Below are 21,378 nucleotides of genomic sequence, written 5' to 3'. Positions count from 1 at the left end.
AGGTGGCAGCAATCAAGTATCATTTAGTTTACTTATAATGTCGTCTTTTGGCCTGGTATGCAGTAAGGTAATGTAGTAAGAAATTATATTGGAACAAGCTACTGGAAAAACAAAAAAGGAGTTGGCGTTGACCTCGGTAACAAATTGACCTTAGAAATTATCACATAAAGCTCCAGTAGGCATTGGCTCCCATTTTGTGTCCATTTGTCCTCCATCGGGCTGGTATATTTTTTGCTGCAGGATTTATTTCTGCTGAATGGAACAGCATAGTCGATAACTGTGCGGTATACTTTTTTTTACAATTAAAGTGGCGACGTATGCCACTATATGCCCATATAGCGGCATACGTCGAAAGCTTATGTCAGAGGTATACGTTAGGAATATCTCGTATAGGTATAGCAAACACTGCGGACGCAATGTGAATAGGCAATTACTGTCAAGGAGGTCAAATCTCAATACTGAAACTATTTTAACTTTGTATTACTTTGTTTTTATAAAATTCGTTTTTTGTTGTGGCATAGGTTTAGTTTCTGTTATGTGCGGTTATTATGTGAAAGATTTAAAATTTATATAAGTATGCACTGTATAATGTCAGTCAGCAGCTGGTAAAGCTATCAGTATTATATAGTATTATTGTAATGAAGGGGGTAAGGAAACAGACAAGTGAGCCCTAATCTACCCGCCACTCAGTCCCTGCCTACTTGCAACGACCCGCCCTAGGCGACGGGGTACAACTGGGCGACGGTCCCTACGCTCAATAAGTGCACGACAGACAAACAGACAAGGGTACACAGAAGCAAGGGAAAAGGGGAAGTTGCCCACGGCAACACCGTGAGCAACAAGAGTGGTGAACGAGCCGAGTCAAACCAGGAGTGCACGAGGTACCAAACGCAGAGCAGGAGAGTAGTCAGTAAGCCAGGGTCAATAAGAAGCAGGGTCAAATAGTTCAGTAGCTGCAGCAGGGCCAGGAAACAAAACGAGAATAATCACAAGCAAGGAGGAACAGGAAAGGCAGGTATAAATAGACAGAGGGCGGGAGCTAGCTCCGTCTGGCCAGGCTGTGATAGGCTCTCCCACTCCTAAGCCTGCCATCCTGAGTGGTGGAAGATGGAGTCAGTCTCACAGACATAGAAGCAGGTGCAGACTGATTACCTGTGGGCGTGGATACAGAAGCTGTGCCTGGCAGATCCTTAACAATTATATAGTGCAGGGGTGACTCGCTGGGGTGGCCCGTGGCTCACAAACTACATGTGGCTCGTGAGGTCCTGATGTGTGGTTCGTGGGCTATCGCTAGAACATTAGCGGCAGTTCCGGACGGTAATTTGGATTTTTCTGTAGTGCGGGGGAATTGGAAGAGGAGCAGCCACAAAGTTACAGCGCTGTAGCTGCCTCCTCTCTCTCAGAACAAAACGTCTGAGGAGGCAGCCGCAGCGCTGTAATAACGTCTAATGGCTCCTCCTTCTGCTCCTCTCATGTCCACCATGGCCTTTCCCTGCACTAAGTAAATAATTTGTAAAGGTCACAAGCAAATAGAGGAGGGCAGGTAATCAGCAGTTTCTGACTCCCCCCAGCCCCACCCCAAAAAAAAATCCTAATACCTATAGAATTTTCATTTAACATTAACAGGGCTCCACAGCTCTCCCCATACCGAACTACTCTCCCCCACAATCTTGGAAAGTCACATTGAGATGTTTGGGGGGCAGGTAATATGTTTGGGGGCGGGTTGAGGGCCATGTGCCTATAACCGGTTGTATGTAAGAGCATGGCCCATTACGTAACGTAATTGTTGATTAGAATAGTTTCTAGTTGTTTCCTATTTTATATCAGTAATATGACTTTGATGAAATCTTGGCGTTAAATGTGGCCCACCACTATCTCTAAACTGAATGTGGCTCTCAAGGTAGAAAAGGTTGGGAACCACCACTGATATAGAGTATACAAAAGCGTACAGACACATAAAGAGTGTTTTGTGCATAAAAAATCCTGGGCAAATATAGATGAACTCTAGGAAAAGATATGTGAGGTAAAACTATATATTTCAATATAAGGATATCAGAAGTCAACTGGAAGTATATATTTCATAACTGGGCAGCTATGCAGGCAGCCAACGTCTGACCGCCCGGAAAAGTAATGGTCAGCCTGGATAAAGTAAACACACAGCAAACATGGAAAAAGTCGGTGGAAAAAACCTCTGAGACATATAGCGTATGTATAAAAGACTGTTTATACCAGAGAGGAAGAACTATGAACGGTCAATACTATATGTAAAGACACCCTTAAAAATACCTATATGATTAGGAGGAAGACAAGTTTTTACTGCATCTAGAATGGATTGTAGTTATATTTTTGTAGCATTTGGTATTTCCTCTTATGTATTACATATAACGAAAATATGACTAAATAGTTTTACAAAATGTTGGATTAGAGGAGTTTATTTGTAGTTTCAGGGTGACATATAGAGGAATGGGTGCCCCATAGTGGAAATCAAAATGGGTCTTCTCTTCCTGTGCTGGTTCATGATACTACCACACATTACATCCCTCCAGAGGAGACCCCAGCACTCATTCACCCTTTCCTGCCCAATCCTATAAAAAATGAATGGAATCACATGATTTGGTTCACGTTGTTTGCAATCTGTACGACATGAAAAGACGTCCATGTGGCGTCACATGACCATGCCGCAGGATGTGACGTTAGCATGGACAAAACTTTCCAATAATGATTGTCGATTGGTCGTATGGAGGTCACCTATAGTTTGAGTACAGTTTGTATATAAGAAGGATAAGCAGCGCAGGGAATGGTTAGTTAATATACTATAAGGGACACGGGATCGGTGCACATGGCTTTGCAGGTTTTAGGGCATGATGAGAGTTGTAGTTTTGCAACAGCTGAATACCAGAGACGGACCACTGCTCTAAAATATACTTCAACTATATTGCCTGAATGTGATGTGAACGGAGCCTTAGATGTGTTCCCTAGGTGACAGTATATAGCGTAAATGTAAATGACGCTCAGTTTATAAAATGTCATTTAACCTAGTTTAAGAAGCAACGTCGAACAATGAATAAAACTGCTGCTGAGTGGAAAAGTTAAATCAAACTTGAAGGCAACAGTATCTGAGCTGGAATCGTATTTCAAAGAAAGATAATCAGATTATCCTTATTAAGTATGCTCTGTGCACCCCTCGGCCGTTGCTAATACAGAGGGGCATTGTAGTGGAAGATTACAAGCGTTCAGACAAGTCCGTCCTTAGCGTTTTATATTATGTGCACTAAGAGACTAGTGATAGAACCGAGATCATCCCCGGAACAAACAGAGCCGTCCAATTAGAAGCCATTTAACAAGTCATTTGCAATGAAGGTCAATATGATAATGCGGTAAATAGTCAGCGTTCCTGGAAGTGACACGTTTGAAGCTTGGCTGTAAACAGATAATACGGTTAGACCCGCACTGGCGTGTTTTCGTGTTATAATGCCTTTTTATTTTAAACGAAAATCTATCACAAAAACTCCATTACGAATGCCCCCCTAGAACACACGCATAAACAATGACACATTATTTCCCACTGCTTATTTAGCGCCAACATACTCCATAGCACTGTATGAAGATTGTCATCACTTATTACATTAGTCCCTCACAGTCAAATTTCCTTATCTCAGACATACACTAGGGCCAAATTCATATGAGGCCGATTAATCTATCGGTATGTTTTTGGGGTGTGAGAGGTACCAAAATAACTTGGAGACCCACACAAACACAGGGAGAACATACAAACTCCAAGCAGATGTTGGCCCTGGTCAGATTCAAACCCAGGATCTCAGTACTAGAGTGCTAACCACTAAGCCATTGTGCAGCTGTAACGTCTATGGCCGCGGCCCGTCGTTCTGACTTACCCCTCGACAGCCGTGGCCATGGACGTCTGAGTTCCTTGCAGCGTCGTCCTCCTGTGAGGCGCCGGCACTCACTTCCTGGTTTCGAGACTGTCTCCCGGAGGGCACGCGCGCCCGCGTGTGCATGGCCTTAAAGGGCCAGTGCGCGCATATTGCAAGAAGTCTGCAATCTAGCCAGAAGGCAACTGGACTATAAAAAGGTGCCTGCCCTCTTGTTCTTTGCCTGAGCATTGTTTGTTTCCCAAAGTTTGTCTTGCTAAAGGTCCCCCAGTGTCTTCCAGTTTCCTAGTGTTCCCTGTTCCTGTATCCTGTGTCCCGTGCTATCCAGATCCCTTACCGTGCTGAGCTGTTGTCGTGTTGTGCTGCATACCACACCTGTTCTGCTACGCCACGCCAGACGTATACCTGCCGCCTGGTCCCAGCCGAGCCTGCCTTACTGCTGTCCAAGTTGCCACATGTACCCTCTCTGGACTATAGACTCTGTACTTACCTGTTTGGTCAGCTGCCGTTACGCTACGCGGTACGGTCCAGTGGGTTCACACCCCGCATCGTGACAGTGGCCCATATATAAAAAAACAACTCATACACACCCTAATAATGCCCCTCACCTACACATGCCATTTTTAGACAATTGACACAGCAACAAGTGTGGCAGTCCACTTGATTGAGTGACATCATAGTGCAGGCTGCTACCCCAATAGTTCAGCCGCTGCACTAGTGTTAGCCCTTATTCCTCCATATCTACTTTCATTATGACAAGAAATGACCATTCCAGCAATATCAATGTAACAAAAAAAAGCTCCCCATTGTTTTGGCACGCCTGTATACATTCCCGGTACTCTATCGTTCCCCGTAGGCTTTTATTGACTACATTAGTTATAAAGTGCCCATATTCTGCCGTAGTTTATGGAAGAACACTCCATGAAATTTAATCAACAATACTGTCACTCATAACACAAGTCACGATTATGAACAAGTTATAGAATTTACCCTCATCAGAACAGGACATGGTGAATGGCATGAATTTATCAAAGTGATTGGCATGATCCATATTTCTCAAAACTACACTAGAAATGACATGCTGGCATACCGCTCTGTGTTATGTCTGTATTGGGCAGAGTTCACACCTGAGTTCATACCGCTCTGTGTTATGTCTGTATTGGGCAGAGTTCACACCTGAGTTTAAGGCTCTCTTCAGAGCCTCAGTCGGGGGTTCAGTGAGATTTGACGGTAAGAATTATTGCCGTCGAGTTGATGTAACCCCAATGGACCACATTGTAAGTCAATAGATCAGTTGGGTGCTGCGGGGATCCATCAAATCATGGATCCGGTATTGCTTTGTGGCTTCTGTTATATATGGAAACCACAACACAGATGTGAACTGAACCTTAATAAATGCCCAAATGTGTCTGCCCTGTATTGTCTTTTAATGTTAGGCACCATAGTAACACCAAAAACATTGAGGTTATTGATACACGTCACAAGGAGGAGTAACTTTAAGCTCCTGTGGCCCAATGAAAAATTTGGAACAGAGACCACAACGATCACACTTATTTTACTGATCTCCTATGGGACAGAGGGACCCTTTGGGCCCCCCACATGCAACTTTTGCATCGCCTGTAGTTATGCCCTTGCTACGCCTGCTATCCCATAACAAGTGATGCTACCATAATAGTGTGCTAGAACTGGTCAGTCTTTTGCTTTTGGTCCTGTGAAATGAAACATTATACTGTAGTTTGAGTTGGACATAAATGCCAGATTACCAGATTTTCTAGATTATTGGATGTTGGATTAAAGGAACAGCACTGAATTTAGGTAAGGTGGCTTGTCAGGACAGGCATGATCGGGCATCAATACTATAATACTTCGGCTGATGCTTTGCATAAACCATTCTCCAAGTCACAGAGAGAGCAGTGGCGTAACATTGTAGACGTAGCAGCAGAACGGTGCAGGCTGCAGTGTGACAGCAGAGGGAGGAGACCGCTGGAGCTGAATGAACCGTGTCAGAAGGACAACTCAAGGTGAACGGCACAGCAACACAAGCATCCATATTTACTTACAGGGACCAAAATAGCATGTGCCCCGCAACATATGGACGAGCATTTAAAAGAACACATCTAGACATTAACCCCTTAAGGACGCAGCCTAGTTTGGGCCTTAAGGCTCAGAGCCCATTTTTCAAATCTGACATATTTCACTTTATGTGGTAATAACGTCGGAATGCTTAAACCTATCCAAGCGATTCTGAGATTGTTTTCTCGTGACACTTTGGGCTTCATGTTCGTGGTAAAATTTGGTCGATATATTCAGTGTTTATTGGTGAAAAATTGCAAAATTTAGAGAAAATTTTGAAAAAATTGCATTTTTCAGAATTTAAATGCATCTGCTTGTAAAACAGACGGTTATACCACCCAAAATAGTTACTAGTTCACATTTCCCATATGTCTACTTTAGATTGGCATCGTTTTTTTAACATTCTTTTATTTTTCTTGGACGTTACAAGGCTTAGAACATAAACAGCAATTTCTCATATTTTTAAGAAAATTTCAAAAGCCTTTTTTTTAAGGTACCTCTTGAGTTCTGAAGTGGCTTTGAGGGGCCTATGTATTAGAAACCCCCATAAAACACCCCATTTTAAAAACTAGACCCCTCAAAGTATTCAAAACAGCATTTAGAAAGTTTTTTAACCCTTCAGGCATTTCACAGGAATTAAAGCAATGTGGAGGTGAAATTTGCAAATTTCATTTTTCTTGCTGAATTTCAATATTATTCCATTTTTTTCTGTAACACAGAAGATTTTACCAGAGAAATACTACTAAATATGTATTGTCCAGATTCTGCAGTTTTTAGAAATGTCCCACATGTGGCTCTAGTGCGCTCGTGGAATAAAACACAAGCCTCAGAAACAAAGGAGCACCTAGTGCATTTTGAGGCCTCTTTTGTATTAGAATATATTTTAGGCAGCATGCCAGGTTTGAAGAGGTGTTGAGGTATGAAAGCAATGGAAACCCACCAGAAGTGACCCCATTTTGGAAACTAGACCCCTCAAGGAATTCATTTATGGTTGTTGTTATCATTTTGACCACACCGTTTTTTCACAGCACCTATTTGAATTGGGCTGTGAAATTAAAAAAATGATATTTTTTCCATTAAGATGTAATTTTTGTTCAAAATTTCTTATTTTCACAAGGAATAAAACACCCCATTTTGTTGCCCAATTTGTCCTTAGTGCGGCAATACCCCATTTGTGGTGATAAACTGCCGTTTGGGCCCATGGGAGGACTCAGAAGGAAAGGAGCGCTATGTGTTTGTTGGAGTCCAGATTTTGCTGGATTGGTTTTCGGGTTCCATGTCGCATTTGCAGAGCCCCAGAGGTATGAAAGCAATGGAAACCCACCAGAAGTGACCCCATTTTGGAAACTAGACCCCTCAAGGAATTCATTTATGGTTGTTGTTATCATTTTGACCACACCGTTTTTTCACAGCACCTATTTGAATTGGGCTGTGAATTAAAAAAATGATATTTTTTTCCATTAAGATGTAATTTTTGTTCAAAATTTCTTATTTTCACAAGGAATAAAACACCCCATTTTGTTGCCCAATTTGTCCTGAGTGCGGCAATACCCCATTTGTGGTGATAAACTGATGTTTGGGCCCATGGCAGGACTCAGAAGGAAAGGACCACCATTTGGCCTACTGGAGCTTTTCTTGTGCTAAGTCATGTAGGCAGAAGCCCCTGAGGTACCAGTACAGTTAAAACCCCCGAGAAGTGACCCCATTTTAAAAACTACACCCCTTAAGACATTCATCTAGTGGTGTAGTGAGCATTTTGACCCCACAGTTATTGTGTAAAAGGTAATGCGCAGCAGATGGTGCAAAGTGAGATTTGCAATTTCCTATGCATATATGCCATTTCAGTGTCTGATATATTGTGCCCAGCATGTGCCACTGGAGACATACACCCCATAAATTGTAATGTGGGTTCTCCCGGGTACGGCAATACCCTACATGTGGCTGTTATTAGCTGCCTGGGCACACGACAGGGCTCAGAAGGGAAGGACCACCATTTAGCCTACTGGAGCTTTTCTGGTGCTAAGTCATGTAGGCAGAACCCCTGAGGTACCAGTACAGTTGAAACCCCCGAGAAGTGACCCCATTTTAAAAACTACACCCCTTAAGACATTCATCTAGTGGTGTAGTGAGCATTTTGACCCCACAGTTATTGTGTAAAAGGTAATGCGCAGCAGATGGTGCAAAGTGAGATTTGCAATTTCCTATGCATATATGCCATTTCAGTGTCTGATATATTGTGCCCAGCATGTGCCACTGGAGACATACACCCCATAAATTGTAATGTGGGTTCTCCCGGGTACGGCAATACCCTACATGTGGCTGTTATTAGCTGCCTGGGCACACGACAGGGCTCAGAAGGGAAGGACCACCATTTAGCCTACTGGAGCTTTTCTGGTGCTAAGTCATGTAGGCAGAACCCCTGAGGTACCAGTACAGTTGAAACCCCCGAGAAGTGACCCCATTTTAAAAACTACACCCCTTAAGACATTCATCTAGTGGTGTAGTGAGCATTTTGACCCCACAGTTATTGTGTAAAAGGTAATGCGCAGCAGATGGTGCAAAGTGAGATTTGCAATTTCCTATGCATATATGCCATTTCAGTGTCTGATATATTGTGCCCAGCATGTGCCACTGGAGACATACACCCCATAAATTGTAATGTGGGTTCTCCCGGGTACGGCAATACCCTACATGTGGCTGTTATTAGCTGACTGGGCACACGACAGGGCTCAGAAGGGAAGGACCACCATTTAGCCTACTGGAGCTTTTCTGGTGCTAAGTCATGTAGGCAGAACCCCTGAGGTACCAGTACAGTTGAAACCCCCGAGAAGTGACCCCATTTTAAAAACTACACCCCTTAAGACATTCATCTAGTGGTGTAGTGAGCATTTTGACCCCACAGTTATTGTGTAAAAGGTAATGCGCAGCAGATGGTGCAAAGTGAGATTTGCAATTTCCTATGCATATATGCCATTTCAGTGTCTGATATATTGTGCCCAGCATGTGCCACTGGAGACATACACCCCATAAATTGTAATGTGGGTTCTCCCGGGTACGGCAATACCCTACATGTGGCTGTTATTAGCTGCCTGGGCACACGACAGGGCTCAGAAGGGAAGGACCACCATTTAGCCTACTGGAGCTTTTCTGGTGCTAAGTCATGTAGGCAGAACCCCTGAGGTACCAGTACAGTTGAAACCCCCGAGAAGTGACCCCATTTTAAAAACTACACCCCTTAAGACATTCATCTAGTGGTGTAGTGAGCATTTTGACCCCACAGTTATTGTGTAAAAGGTAATGCGCAGCAGATGGTGCAAAGTGAGATTTGCAATTTCCTATGCATATATGCCATTTCAGTGTCTGATATATTGTGCCCAGCATGTGCCACTGGAGACATACACCCCATAAATTGTAATGTGGGTTCTCCCGGGTACGGCAATACCCTACATGTGGCTGTTATTAGCTGCCTGGGCACACGACAGGGCTCAGAAGGGAAGGACCACCATTTAGCCTACTGGAGCTTTTCTGGTGCTAAGTCATGTAGGCAGAACCCCTGAGGTACCAGTACAGTTGAAACCCCCGAGAAGTGACCCCATTTTAAAAACTACACCCCTTAAGACATTCATCTAGTGGTGTAGTGAGCATTTTGACCCCACAGTTATTGTGTAAAAGGTAATGCGCAGCAGATGGTGCAAAGTGAGATTTGCAATTTCCTATGCATATATGCCATTTCAGTGTCTGATATATTGTGCCCAGCATGTGCCACTGGAGACATACACCCCATAAATTGTAATGTGGGTTCTCCCGGGTACGGCAATACCCTACATGTGGCTGTTATTAGCTGACTGGGCACACGACAGGGCTCAGAAGGGAAGGACCACCATTTAGCCTACTGGAGCTTTTCTGGTGCTAAGTCATGTAGGCAGAACCCCTGAGGTACCAGTACAGTTGAAACCCCCGAGAAGTGACCCCATTTTAAAAACTACACCCCTTAAGACATTCATCTAGTGGTGTAGTGAGCATTTTGACCCCACAGTTATTGTGTAAAAGGTAATGCGCAGCAGATGGTGCAAAGTGAGATTTGCAATTTCCTATGCATATATGCCATTTCAGTGTCTGATATATTGTGCCCAGCATGTGCCACTGGAGACATACACCCCATAAATTGTAATGTGGGTTCTCCCGGGTACGGCAATACCCTACATGTGGCTGTTATTAGCTGCCTGGGCACACGACAGGGCTCAGAAGGGAAGGACCACCATTTAGCCTACTGGAGCTTTTCTGGTGCTAAGTCATGTAGGCAGAACCCCTGAGGTACCAGTACAGTTGAAACCCCCGAGAAGTGACCCCATTTTAAAAACTACACCCCTTAAGACATTCATCTAGTGGTGTAGTGAGCATTTTGACCCCACAGTTATTGTGTAAAAGGTAATGCGCAGCAGATGGTGCAAAGTGAGATTTGCAATTTCCTATGCATATATGCCATTTCAGTGTCTGATATATTGTGCCCAGCATGTGCCACTGGAGACATACACCCCATAAATTGTAATGTGGGTTCTCCCGGGTACGGCAATACCCTACATGTGGCTGTTATTAGCTGCCTGGGCACACGACAGGGCTCAGAAGGGAAGGACCACCATTTAGCCTACTGGAGCTTTTCTGGTGCTAAGTCATGTAGGCAGAACCCCTGAGGTACCAGTACAGTTGAAACCCCCGAGAAGTGACCCCATTTTAAAAACTACACCCCTTAAGACATTCATCTAGTGGTGTAGTGAGCATTTTGACCCCACAGTTATTGTGTAAAAGGTAATGCGCAGCAGATGGTGCAAAGTGAGATTTGCAATTTCCTATGCATATATGCCATTTCAGTGTCTGATATATTGTGCCCAGCATGTGCCACTGGAGACATACACCCCATAAATTGTAATGTGGGTTCTCCCGGGTACGGCAATACCCTACATGTGGCTGTTATTAGCTGACTGGGCACACGACAGGGCTCAGAAGGGAAGGACCACCATTTAGCCTACTGGAGCTTTTCTGGTGCTAAGTCATGTAGGCAGAACCCCTGAGGTACCAGTACAGTTGAAACCCCCGAGAAGTGACCCCATTTTAAAAACTACACCCCTTAAGACATTCATCTAGTGGTGTAGTGAGCATTTTGACCCCACAGTTATTGTGTAAAAGGTAATGCGCAGCAGATGGTGCAAAGTGAGATTTGCAATTTCCTATGCATATATGCCATTTCAGTGTCTGATATATTGTGCCCAGCATGTGCCACTGGAGACATACACCCCATAAATTGTAATGTGGGTTCTCCCGGGTACGGCAATACCCTACATGTGGCTGTTATTAGCTGACTGGGCACACGACAGGGCTCAGAAGGGAAGGACCACCATTTAGCCTACTGGAGCTTTTCTGGTGCTAAGTCATGTAGGCAGAACCCCTGAGGTACCAGTACAGTTGAAACCCCCGAGAAGTGACCCCATTTTAAAAACTACACCCCTTAAGACATTCATCTAGTGGTGTAGTGAGCATTTTGACCCCACAGTTATTGTGTAAAAGGTAATGCGCAGCAGATGGTGCAAAGTGAGATTTGCAATTTCCTATGCATATATGCCATTTCAGTGTCTGATATATTGTGCCCAGCATGTGCCACTGGAGACATACACCCCATAAATTGTAATGTGGGTTCTCCCGGGTACGGCAATACCCTACATGTGGCTGTTATTAGCTGCCTGGGCACACGACAGGGCTCAGAAGGGAAGGACCACCATTTAGCCTACTGGAGCTTTTCTGGTGCTAAGTCATGTAGGCAGAACCCCTGAGGTACCAGTACAGTTGAAACCCCCGAGAAGTGACCCCATTTTAAAAACTACACCCCTTAAGACATTCATCTAGTGGTGTAGTGAGCATTTTGACCCCACAGTTATTGTGTAAAAGGTAATGCGCAGCAGATGGTGCAAAGTGAGATTTGCAATTTCCTATGCATATATGCCATTTCAGTGTCTGATATATTGTGCCCAGCATGTGCCACTGGAGACATACACCCCATAAATTGTAATGTGGGTTCTCCCGGGTACGGCAATACCCTACATGTGGCTGTTATTAGCTGACTGGGCACACGACAGGGCTCAGAAGGGAAGGACCACCATTTAGCCTACTGGAGCTTTTCTGGTGCTAAGTCATGTAGGCAGAACCCCTGAGGTACCAGTACAGTTGAAACCCCCGAGAAGTGAACCCATTTTAAAAACTACACCCCTTAAGACATTCATCTAGTGGTGTAGTGAGCATTTTGACCCCACAGTTATTGTGTAAAAGGTAATGCGCAGCAGATGGTGCAAAGTGAGATTTGCAATTTCCTATGCATATATGCCATTTCAGTGTCTGATATATTGTGCCCAGCATGTGCCACTGGAGACATACACCCCATAAATTGTAATGTGGGTTCTCCCGGGTACGGCAATACCCTACATGTGGCTGTTATTAGCTGCCTGGGCACACGACAGGGCTCAGAAGGGAAGGACCACCATTTAGCCTACTGGAGCTTTTCTGGTGCTAAGTCATGTAGGCAGAACCCCTGAGGTACCAGTACAGTTGAAACCCCCGAGAAGTGACCCCATTTTAAAAACTACACCCCTTAAGACATTCATCTAGTGGTGTAGTGAGCATTTTGACCCCACAGTTATTGTGTAAAAGGTAATGCGCAGCAGATGGTGCAAAGTGAGATTTGCAATTTCCTATGCATATATGCCATTTCAGTGTCTGATATATTGTGCCCAGCATGTGCCACTGGAGACATACACCCCATAAATTGTAATGTGGGTTCTCCCGGGTACGGCAATACCCTACATGTGGCTGTTATTAGCTGCCTGGGCACACGACAGGGCTCAGAAGGGAAGGACCACCATTTAGCCTACTGGAGCTTTTCTGGTGCTAAGTCATGTAGGCAGAACCCCTGAGGTACCAGTACAGTTGAAACCCCCGAGAAGTGACCCCATTTTAAAAACTACACCCCTTAAGACATTCATCTAGTGGTGTAGTGAGCATTTTGACCCCACAGTTATTGTGTAAAAGGTAATGCGCAGCAGATGGTGCAAAGTGAGATTTGCAATTTCCTATGCATATATGCCATTTCAGTGTCTGATATATTGTGCCCAGCATGTGCCACTGGAGACATACACCCCATAAATTGTAATGTGGGTTCTCCCGGGTACGGCAATACCCTACATGTGGCTGTTATTAGCTGACTGGGCACACGACAGGGCTCAGAAGGGAAGGACCACCATTTAGCCTACTGGAGCTTTTCTGGTGCTAAGTCATGTAGGCAGAACCCCTGAGGTACCAGTACAGTTGAAACCCCCGAGAAGTGACCCCATTTTAAAAACTACACCCCTTAAGACATTCATCTAGTGGTGTAGTGAGCATTTTGACCCCACAGTTATTGTGTAAAAGGTAATGCGCAGCAGATGGTGCAAAGTGAGATTTGCAATTTCCTATGCATATATGCCATTTCAGTGTCTGATATATTGTGCCCAGCATGTGCCACTGGAGACATACACCCCATAAATTGTAATGTGGGTTCTCCCGGGTACGGCAATACCCTACATGTGGCTGTTATTAGCTGCCTGGGCACACGACAGGGCTCAGAAGGGAAGGACCACCATTTAGCCTACTGGAGCTTTTCTGGTGCTAAGTCATGTAGGCAGAACCCCTGAGGTACCAGTACAGTTGAAACCCCCGAGAAGTGACCCCATTTTAAAAACTACACCCCTTAAGACATTCATCTAGTGGTGTAGTGAGCATTTTGACCCCACAGTTATTGTGTAAAAGGTAATGCGCAGCAGATGGTGCAAAGTGAGATTTGCAATTTCCTATGCATATATGCCATTTCAGTGTCTGATATATTGTGCCCAGCATGTGCCACTGGAGACATACACCCCATAAATTGTAATGTGGGTTCTCCCGGGTACGGCAATACCCTACATGTGGCTGTTATTAGCTGCCTGGGCACACGACAGGGCTCAGAAGGGAAGGACCACCATTTAGCCTACTGGAGCTTTTCTGGTGCTAAGTCATGTAGGCAGAACCCCTGAGGTACCAGTACAGTTGAAACCCCCGAGAAGTGACCCCATTTTAAAAACTACACCCCTTAAGACATTCATCTAGTGGTGTAGTGAGCATTTTGACCCCACAGTTATTGTGTAAAAGGTAATGCGCAGCAGATGGTGCAAAGTGAGATTTGCAATTTCCTATGCATATATGCCATTTCAGTGTCTGATATATTGTGCCCAGCATGTGCCACTGGAGACATACACCCCATAAATTGTAATGTGGGTTCTCCCGGGTACGGCAATACCCTACATGTGGCTGTTATTAGCTGACTGGGCACACGACAGGGCTCAGAAGGGAAGGACCACCATTTAGCCTACTGGAGCTTTTCTGGTGCTAAGTCATGTAGGCAGAACCCCTGAGGTACCAGTACAGTTGAAACCCCCGAGAAGTGACCCCATTTTAAAAACTACACCCCTTAAGACATTCATCTAGTGGTGTAGTGAGCATTTTGACCCCACAGTTATTGTGTAAAAGGTAATGCGCAGCAGATGGTGCAAAGTGAGATTTGCAATTTCCTATGCATATATGCCATTTCAGTGTCTGATATATTGTGCCCAGCATGTGCCACTGGAGACATACACCCCATAAATTGTAATGTGGGTTCTCCCGGGTACGGCAATACCCTACATGTGGCTGTTATTAGCTGCCTGGGCACACGACAGGGCTCAGAAGGGAAGGACCACCATTTAGCCTACTGGAGCTTTTCTGGTGCTAAGTCATGTAGGCAGAACCCCTGAGGTACCAGTACAGTTGAAACCCCCGAGAAGTGACCCCATTTTAAAAACTACACCCCTTAAGACATTCATCTAGTGGTGTAGTGAGCATTTTGACCCCACAGTTATTGTGTAAAAGGTAATGCGCAGCAGATGGTGCAAAGTGAGATTTGCAATTTCCTATGCATATATGCCATTTCAGTGTCTGATATATTGTGCCCAGCATGTGCCACTGGAGACATACACCCCATAAATTGTAATGTGGGTTCTCCCGGGTACGGCAATACCCTACATGTGGCTGTTATTAGCTGCCTGGGCACACGACAGGGCTCAGAAGGGAAGGACCACCATTTAGCCTACTGGAGCTTTTCTGGTGCTAAGTCATGTAGGCAGAACCCCTGAGGTACCAGTACAGTTGAAACCCCCGAGAAGTGACCCCATTTTAAAAACTACACCCCTTAAGACATTCATCTAGTGGTGTAGTGAGCATTTTGACCCCACAGTTATTGTGTAAAAGGTAATGCGCAGCAGATGGTGCAAAGTGAGATTTGCAATTTCCTATGCATATATGCCATTTCAGTGTCTGATATATTGTGCCCAGCATGTGCCACTGGAGACATACACCCCATAAATTGTAATGTGGGTTCTCCCGGGTACGGCAATACCCTACATGTGGCTGTTATTAGCTGACTGGGCACACGACAGGGCTCAGAAGGGAAGGACCACCATTTAGCCTACTGGAGCTTTTCTGGTGCTAAGTCATGTAGGCAGAACCCCTGAGGTACCAGTACAGTTGAAACCCCCGAGAAGTGACCCCATTTTAAAAACTACACCCCTTAAGACATTCATCTAGTGGTGTAGTGAGCATTTTGACCCCACAGTTATTGTGTAAAAGGTAATGCGCAGCAGATGGTGCAAAGTGAGATTTGCAATTTCCTATGCATATATGCCATTTCAGTGTCTGATATATTGTGCCCAGCATGTGCCACTGGAGACATACACCCCATAAATTGTAATGTGGGTTCTCCCGGGTACGGCAATACCCTACATGTGGCTGTTATTAGCTGACTGGGCACACGACAGGGCTCAGAAGGGAAGGACCACCATTTAGCCTACTGGAGCTTTTCTGGTGCTAAGTCATGTAGGCAGAACCCCTGAGGTACCAGTACAGTTGAAACCCCCGAGAAGTGACCCCATTTTAAAAACTACACCCCTTAAGACATTCATCTAGTGGTGTAGTGAGCATTTTGACCCCACAGTTATTGTGTAAAAGGTAATGCGCAGCAGATGGTGCAAAGTGAGATTTGCAATTTCCTATGCATATATGCCATTTCAGTGTCTGATATATTGTGCCCAGCATGTGCCACTGGAGACATACACCCCATAAATTGTAATGTGGGTTCTCCCGGGTACGGCAATACCCTACATGTGGCTGTTATTAGCTGCCTGGGCACACGACAGGGCTCAGAAGGGAAGGACCACCATTTAGCCTACTGGAGCTTTTCTGGTGCTAAGTCATGTAGGCAGAACCCCTGAGGTACCAGTACAGTTGAAACCCCCGAGAAGTGACCCCATTTTAAAAACTACACCCCTTAAGACATTCATCTAGTGGTGTAGTGAGCATTTTGACCCCACAGTTATTGTGTAAAAGGTAATGCGCAGCAGATGGTGCAAAGTGAGATTTGCAATTTCCTATGCATATATGCCATTTCAGTGTCTGATATATTGTGCCCAGCATGTGCCACTGGAGACATACACCCCATAAATTGTAATGTGGGTTCTCCCGGGTACGGCAATACCCTACATGTGGCTGTTATTAGCTGACTGGGCACACGACAGGGCTCAGAAGGGAAGGACCACCATTTAGCCTACTGGAGCTTTTCTGGTGCTAAGTCATGTAGGCAGAACCCCTGAGGTACCAGTACAGTTGAAACCCCCGAGAAGTGAACCCATTTTAAAAACTACACCCCTTAAGACATTCATCTAGTGGTGTAGTGAGCATTTTGACCCCACAGTTATTGTGTAAAAGGTAATGCGCAGCAGATGGTGCAAAGTGAGATTTGCAATTTCCTATGCATATATGCCATTTCAGTGTCTGATATATTGTGCCCAGCATGTGCCACTGGAGACATACACCCCATAAATTGTAATGTGGGTTCTCCCGGGTACGGCAATACCCTACATGTGGCTGTTATTAGCTGCCTGGGCACACGACAGGGCTCAGAAGGGAAGGACCACCATTTAGCCTACTGGAGCTTTTCTGGTGCTAAGTCATGTAGGCAGAACCCCTGAGGTACCAGTACAGTTGAAACCCCCGAGAAGTGACCCCATTTTAAAAACTACACCCCTTAAGACATTCATCTAGTGGTGTAGTGAGCATTTTGACCCCACAGTTATTGTGTAAAAGGTAATGCGCAGCAGATGGTGCAAAGTGAGATTTGCAATTTCCTATGCATATATGCCATTTCAGTGTCTGATATATTGTGCCCAGCATGTGCCACTGGAGACATACACCCCATAAATTGTAATGTGGGTTCTCCCGGGTACGGCAATACCCTACATGTGGCTGTTATTAGCTGCCTGGGCACACGACAGGGCTCAGAAGGGAAGGACCACCATTTAGCCTACTGGAGCTTTTCTGGTGCTAAGTCATGTAGGCAGAACCCCTGAGGTACCAGTACAGTTGAAACCCCCGAGAAGTGAACCCATTTTAAAAACTACACCCCTTAAGACATTCATCTAGAGTGTAGTGAGCATTTTGACCCAACAGTTATTGTGTAAAAGGTAATGCGCAGTAGATGGTGCAAAGTGAGATTTGCAATTTCCTATACATATATGCCATTTCAGTGTCCGATATATTGTGCCCAGCATGTGCCACCGGAGACATACACCCCATAAATTGTAATGTGGGTTCTCCCGGGTACGGCAATACCCTACATGTGGCTGTTATTTGCTGCTTGGGCACATGGCAGGGCTCAAAAGGGAAAGATGAGGGGGATAAGCTGTGCGGAGTGCATCAGGGTAAATTAAAAATCAAGGGATGTATGGTAAATTTTAAAACAATCTTTCATACAGAGCCCTGGTTTTTCGGGACACGTGTCGCATTGGTATGTTGTGTCCTTCCTTATCCCCCTCTTATAGCACACTTTGCACCTCTTTTGACTTTTTCCCTTCTTGCCAGTTTGGGGAACTTCTCCTGGAAAGTGTTGCCCTGGTACGATGCGTGTGGCCTCGCTTCCAGAAGTACTGGGTGCCCCTCCTTCCTGGTCGCCAAAAATTAGGTTCTTTATAACCACCTCTTGAAATTCCAGGAAAGTTCCCCTCTGGCCTGCACATCGACGTAGCACGTACGCATTGTACAATGCCATCTGTATGATGTGCACGGCCAGCTTCTTATACCACACCCTCGATTTCCGCGTAGCGCTGTAGGGCTTCAGGACTTGATCTGACAAGTCCACCCCTCCCATGTACCTATTGTAGTCCAGGATGCAATCTGGTTTGGGGGTCTCTGTACTGGTACCTCGTACAGGTACATGGGTACTGGTGTGGCCATGTATTGTTGTCAATACAAGGACATCTCTCTTGTCCTTGTACTTGACACACAATATGTTGCTACTAGAATGTGCCCTGCTCTCACCCCTTCTGAGTGTTTGCCCAAGCAGTGTTTTAGGGAGGCCTCTAAGATTTTTTCTAGCAGTGCCGCATGCCGCAGTCCTTCTGGAAGCGAGGCACTTGAAGAGCGGGACGCTGGTATAAAAATTATCCAGGTAGAGGTGGTAACCCTGGTCCAGCAGTGGGTGCACCAAATCCCACACAATTTTTGCGTTAATTCCCAGTAAGGGGGGGCATTCTGGGGGCTGAATACTGCTGTCCTTCCCTTCATATATCCTGAATTTATATGTATACCCTGATGCACTCTCGCACAGCTTATACAACTTCACGCCATACCTTGCCCTCTTACTTGGCAGGTATTGGCGGAATTGAAGCCTCCCTTTAAAATGTACCAGGGACTCATCAATGGAAATACACTTCTCGGGGGTGTATGCTTGGGCAAACCGGGCACTGAAATGGTCTAATAGGGGTCTCAGTTTATATAAACGGTCAAAACTGGGGTCATCTCGGGGTGGGCACTGCTCATTATCGGCATAATGTAGGAAGCGAAGTATTGCCTCATAACGCATCCTGGACATGGCCATACGGTACATCGGGGTGTGGTATAGGATGTCCGTGCTCCAGTAGGTCCTAATGGATGGCTTTTTTAGAAGCCCCATGTTCAAGAGCAGTCCCCAGAACTTGCCCAACTCTGCTGCGTTTACAGGAGTCCACCTCTGGGATTGGGCATAAAATGAGTTGGGGTTCTTGGTGATATACTGTTGGGCATATAAATTAGTCTGGGTGACCATTAGCTCTATAAAGTTATCAGTGAAGAAGAACTTGAAAAAGTCCATCTCACTGAACCCTGCCGTGTTAAATTTGATGCCTGGGCTGCCCGTGTACTCAGGGATTTGGGGTTCATAATGGTCTGGTGTGGGCGTCCAAATGGGGTCACTTCGCTCAGGGGTATCACTTGTTGTGGGGTCACTTCTCTCAGGGATTTCTACTATGGTGGTGGTCCTGGGGCGTCTCCTAGGGGGTCCCTCCTCTTCATCGCTGGATGAGGAGGTAGACAAATAAAATAGTGTATCGCCATCCGACGAGTCTGTGTCGGAGGCCAGAAATGCATACGCCTCTTCAGCAGTAAATGTCCGTTGGGACATGCTTGTTGTGCGAAGACAAAATTTATATACTGCAAAAAAATAAATCCCTAACTGGGAGCAATAGGATAGCACAACTAGCACAAATGTGTGTTTTGTTTTTAGAGAGCAAGTGGACTTCCCTGACACTAAAGCTAACTAGGGCGAGGGTTCCTAACACTAAACCTAACTAAATTTTATGTGGACTTCCCTAACGCTAAACCTAACTACGGCGACGATTCCCTGACACTAAACCTATCTAGATTATTTCAAGCTTCCCTGACACTAAACCTAACTACGGTGACGGGTGCCTGACACTAAACCTATCTAATTATTCCGAGCTTCCCTGACGCTAAACCTAACTACGGTGATGGATCCCTAACGCTAAGCCTATCTACGGTGACCGATTCCTGACGCTAAATTCCCTGACACTATACCTAACTACGCTTTTTGACGGTTCCCTGACACTAACTAACCCTAATACTAAACTAACCAGTTAAATTTTCAAAATTGGCTAAACTAACTATTTTTTTTTGTTTCTTTTTTTTCTTTTTATATTTTTTTTTTTGTTTTATGTTTTATATAGAAAAAAATGAAAAAAAAATCCCCAGGGACCAAGAAATGTGGTCCTGAAGACTGAAAAGTGGTCAGTGATAGGAGATCACTGACCAAAAAACGTGGGTAGAACTCAAAGAGGAAGGGAACAGGAGTGGGTAGTGGATGGGGTGGTGGGAAGCAAAAAAAACGTTGTTTTAGAAACTTTTTTTCACTTTTTTTCACTTCTTTTCTCTCTGACTCTCTGCTCACAACCGATCTCAACGCCTCGCTAACTCCAACAGGGCGTTCAGGGCGGTTGCAGCAGGATGTGAGGTCAGAGAGAGGAAGTGACGAGAATGATCGCTGCTATTGGCTAGTTACTCACTGACTAGCCAATAGCGGCGATCGGCGAGGCGGGACCATAGTAAATGGTCCCGGCCCATTATGCTGTGATAGCATGCTGTCAGAAACAGCAGCTATCACAGCTCAGGAACGCCGGGCTCGAGCACTGCTGTGCTGAATGAGACCGATCGCTGCTATTGGCTAGTTACTCACTGACTAGCCAATAGCGGCGATCGGCGAGGCGGGACCATAGTAAATGGTCCCGTCCCATTATGCCGTGATAGCCTGCTGTCAGAAACAGCAGCTATCACAGCGCATGAACGCGCCGGGCGCGCGCACCGCTGTTCTAACTGCAAGACGTACTATTACGGCATGGAGCGCGAACGATAGAGCTGCCATGACGTAATAGTACGTCAAGGAGCGGGAAGGGGCTAATACTAAACTAACCAGTTAAATTTTCAAAATTGGCTAAACTAACTATTTTTTTTTGTTTCTTTTTTTTCTTTTTATATTTTTTTTTTTGTTTTATGTTTTATATAGAAAAAAATGAAAAAAAAATCCCCAGGGACCAAGAAATGTGGTCCTGAAGACTGAAAAGTGGTCAGTGATAGGAGATCACTGACCAAAAAACGTGGGTAGAACTCAAAGAGGAAGGGAACAGGAGTGGGTAGTGGATGGGGTGGTGGGAAGCAAAAAAAACGTTGTTTTAGAAACTTTTTTTCACTTTTTTTCACTTCTTTTCTCTCTGACTCTCTGCTCACAACCGATCTCAACGCCTCGCTAACTCCAACAGGGCGTTCAGGGCGGTTGCAGCAGGATGTGAGGTCAGAGAGAGGAAGTGACGAGAATGATCGCTGCTATTGGCTAGTTACTCACTGACTAGCCAATAGCGGCGATCGGCGAGGCGGGACCATAGTAAATGGTCCCGGCCCATTATGCTGTGATAGCATGCTGTCAGAAACAGCAGCTATCACAGCT

At 45.2% G+C, this 21,378-nt stretch overlaps 1 protein-coding gene across 3 annotated transcripts in view; it reads right to left on the bottom strand.

Annotated features, from left to right (window-relative positions):
- The window catches only part of CPEB2 (cytoplasmic polyadenylation element binding protein 2), a 119,458-nt gene that overhangs the window by 48,123 nt on the left and 49,957 nt on the right, over positions 1 to 21,378 (bottom strand). The gene's annotated exons all lie outside the window — the stretch shown is intronic.

Source organism: Rhinoderma darwinii, chromosome 1 (assembly GCF_050947455.1).
Source record: "Rhinoderma darwinii isolate aRhiDar2 chromosome 1, aRhiDar2.hap1, whole genome shotgun sequence".
NCBI classification, from domain to species: domain Eukaryota; kingdom Metazoa; phylum Chordata; class Amphibia; order Anura; family Rhinodermatidae; genus Rhinoderma; species Rhinoderma darwinii.
This window is presented reverse-complemented; position numbering and strand designations above follow the sequence as displayed.